Source organism: Onychomys torridus, unplaced genomic scaffold (genome assembly GCF_903995425.1).
Source record: "Onychomys torridus unplaced genomic scaffold, mOncTor1.1, whole genome shotgun sequence".
In the NCBI taxonomy this organism is placed as follows: domain Eukaryota; kingdom Metazoa; phylum Chordata; class Mammalia; order Rodentia; family Cricetidae; genus Onychomys; species Onychomys torridus.
The window spans coordinates 8,801-12,298 of record NW_023412751.1 but is presented as its reverse complement, the minus strand read 5'-3'; the positions used below and the strand labels follow the sequence as shown (position 1 = coordinate 12,298).

Sequence of the window (3,498 nt, the reverse complement as noted above, 5' to 3'; positions counted from 1 at the left end):
CAGGAGCCAGGTGGACTTAAGAAAACTCCAGCAACAACCTTGTGTCTTATTTTTTAAGTGTTCAGAAATAAAATCATGGGACTGAGCCTTTTTGTGAGAAAATACATAGAATGTGGACCTTTGCTCTAATTTTGGCCCCACTGAAGTTAATCCAGAAGGGTAACAAAAGTTTGTTTAAAAAATGTATATTCTGTTTTATTGTTGTTTTCTAGGATTTTCATTTGTCCCAATAATAGACATGAGACTCTGCTTTGGGGATGTGCATTATTTCCCAAAAGTGAAATAAAAAGAATGAGAAATGGAAACACACCCTGCACCAACTGGGAACAGGTAAGGCCCCATCTCCAGGCTAGGCAGACCAGGCTTCTAGCCCCTAGGCCCTGGAGGCACATCCTGTGCCCCCTCCCCAATCCATTGGAACCCCAAGGACCAGCTAGCTGGCCCTTTCCCCACTTCTTCACCAAGAAAACAGCCCTCGGTGAGATCAATGAAAACCAGAGACATAAGCCTACCCTGTACCAAATGGGCACAGACACAGAATCCATCAGCACAGATTGGACCAAGAGCCCAGATTAGACTAAGAGCTCCCATTAGACATCATGAGGTTTGCAGGCAAATGGATGTAATTAGAAAATATCCTAAGTGAGGTAACCCAGACTCAGAATGACAAACATGGTATGTACTCACTCATAAGTGGATATTAGATGTAAAGCAAAGGATAACCAGACTGAAACCCACAGCTCCAGGGAGGCTAGCTAGTAAGGAGGAACCTGGGAAAGACACAGGGATAACACAGTGATAGAGAAATGGAGGAGATCTACATGAACAAACTGAGGGTCAGGGTGGGTAATGGAGGGCAAGGGATGGGAGAATGAGAACTTAGGGGAGCAGGAGGTTAGAGCTGGACCAGGAACATAGTGGGAGAACAAGGAAACAGATACCATGATAAATGAAGGCACCATGGGAGTAGGGAGAAGCAAAGTACTAGGGAGGTCCCCAGGAACCCACAAAGATGACTCCACTATGGACTGTTGTCAGTGGTCAAGAGGGTGCCTAAGCTGACCTACTCTGGTGATTGGATGGCTCAATACCCTAACTGTTATCATAGAACCATCATCCAGTGACTGATGGAAGCAGATGCAGAGATCCACTGCTAGGTAACATGTGGAGCTACAGGAGTCCAATGGACAAGAGAGAGGAGGGATTCTATGAGCAAGACATATCAAGATCATGACTGGAAAAAGTACAGAGACAACTAGCCAGAGACCTGTCCCTAGTGCATGAACCAGCTTTTTAGAACCTAGTGCCTATGGTGGGACATGTTACATAGCCTTGGTGCAGAGAGGAGAGGCTTGGACCTTCCTCAACTGAGTATACCAGGCTCTGCTGACTCCCCATGGGAGACATTGCCTTAGAGGAGGTGGGAGTGGGGGATGTGTTGACGAGGAAGGCTGGGGGGTGGGAGAAGGGAGCACAGGGGAATCTCTTTGATATGTAAAATGAATAGAAAATTTCTTAATAAAAAAAGGAAAAAAAAACCAATGTTGTGGGATATTCTGTATGTCAAATGTGTTGCTCTGATTGGTTAAAATAAATAAAATGCTGATTGGCCAGTAGCCATGTAGGAAGGATAGAGTAGGTGGGATAAAGAGGAGGAGAATTCTGGGAAGTGGAAGGCTGGGTGCAGAGAGACCAGCCAGCCGGCGCCATGACATGTGAGATGTAAGGTACCGGTAAGCCACAAACAATGTGGCAAAGTATAGATTAATAGAAATGGGTTAATTTAAGATAGAAGAACTAGATATCAAGTAGCCTGCCAAGGCCATATAGTTTGTAAGCAATGCAAGTTTCTGTGTGTTTACTTGGTTGGGTCTGAGCATCTATGGGCCTGGCAGGTGAGAGAGATTTGTCCTGACTGTGGGCCAGGCAGGAAAACTCTAGCTACAAAACAATGCTGGAAGATTTGTCTGGCTTGATCTAGAACAAATCTTGTGCATGCAAAGACAGTTGCTGAGTTCATGTGTGCAAAGGCCTTGTTATGGCCAGAACAAAACTGTTTCACTAACTGATGATGTTTGTCAAATCTGTGGTTTGTGAGGACTTTGAGGAAAGCACCTGTCGTTGCTCCTCTGTTTATTGCTGGGTTATTTGAAGTTTCAAACGTAAGATTGGTTAATATTTTGTCCCAAGTGCACTCATATTTCCTAACCTGTGGATCTTCAGAAGGACTTCATGGATGTTGTTGACCTTCTAATTCTCCATCAGGAGCCTGCATAAGTCGCCATCTATTAGATCCATGGTCTCCTCCCAAGTGTCCCTTCAGTGATCTTACTGCCATGCACCTGAGCTTCTTTCTGCATTTTGGGAAAAATGAATCAATTCCTACTTAGAAGTATCTTACCAGAGAAAATAGAGTGCTTTTAAGCCTTTAATTAAAGATACTTTACAACTAATCATACTTCTGAGAAGGTTCAGTGAAATGGATATCTATTCTACCTGGTTCTGAAGAGGTGTTGTAGCAGGCATTTGGTTAGAATTTCCATAGACAGTGTTGAATTACTAATTTGTGATTTTAGAGGAGGAAAAGATGGACTTCAGTGTTCCTTGTCCTTGAACCAAGACTTCAATGCAGGCTGTAATTTTTCCAGAATACCTTTGAAACACAGCTAAGGTGTAACTAACTATGAGAGGGTGTTGCAGAGATTTGCATGCTGATTGAATTCCAAGACTTTTGGCTTCCCCTTGGAGCACAGACTTCTGTAGCAACAAAACAGAATATTTCTGTTTTTATTATGGAGCTGAGTTCTTAATAATTTTGTCTTTGACATTTGTCCTATCTCCCCTCAGTGTTTTGTGTATTAATTCTTTAGTTTAAAAATCTCAAATCTAGATGGCAGCACCCAGTGGCAGTGTGAACTGTGAAGAGTTCACCTAGTTCCAGGAATTACTCAAGGTGATGAGGACAATTGATGACAGAATAGTACATGAATTAAACACTACGATTCCAACAGCTTCCTTTGCAGGGAAAATTGATGCCAGCCAAACCTGCAAACAACTTTATGATTCTTTGATAGCAGCTCATGTCAGTAGGGACAGAGTTATAAAGAATTGTATAGCTCAGACCTCAGCAGTAGTAAAATATCTCTGAGAAAAGCAACTTAGAAAAGAACAGACAAAGTTGAAATGGATGCAGTCAGAATTAAATGTCGAAGAAGTGGTAAATAACAGGAGCTGGGATGTGTTTAATGAACGCTGCGGAATTCACTTCAAGCCTCCAAAGAATGAGTAGAGAGAGTTTGGTTGTTGTTGTTGTTTTTAAAAGACTTGGTCATCTCATCAACTAAGCATGACAGATGTCAGCAGGGCAGGCTCCTGAGGATGGTCTCTGAGCTAGCAGGCCAAGGCCTTTGGTTGACTTCAGCCCCTTTTAGCCAGGACCTCAAATCTAACTCTCATAATTATCAAATAATCAATTGTTATTTTACACTGATTCTGTAA

General features: G+C 42.7%; 1 pseudogene; it reads left to right on the top strand.

Annotated features, from left to right (window-relative positions):
* The first annotated feature begins 2,890 nt into the window (after positions 1 to 2,890).
* Positions 2,891 to 3,289, top strand: LOC118575818 (annotated as a pseudogene).
* Positions 3,290 to 3,498: the final 209 nt, after the last annotated feature.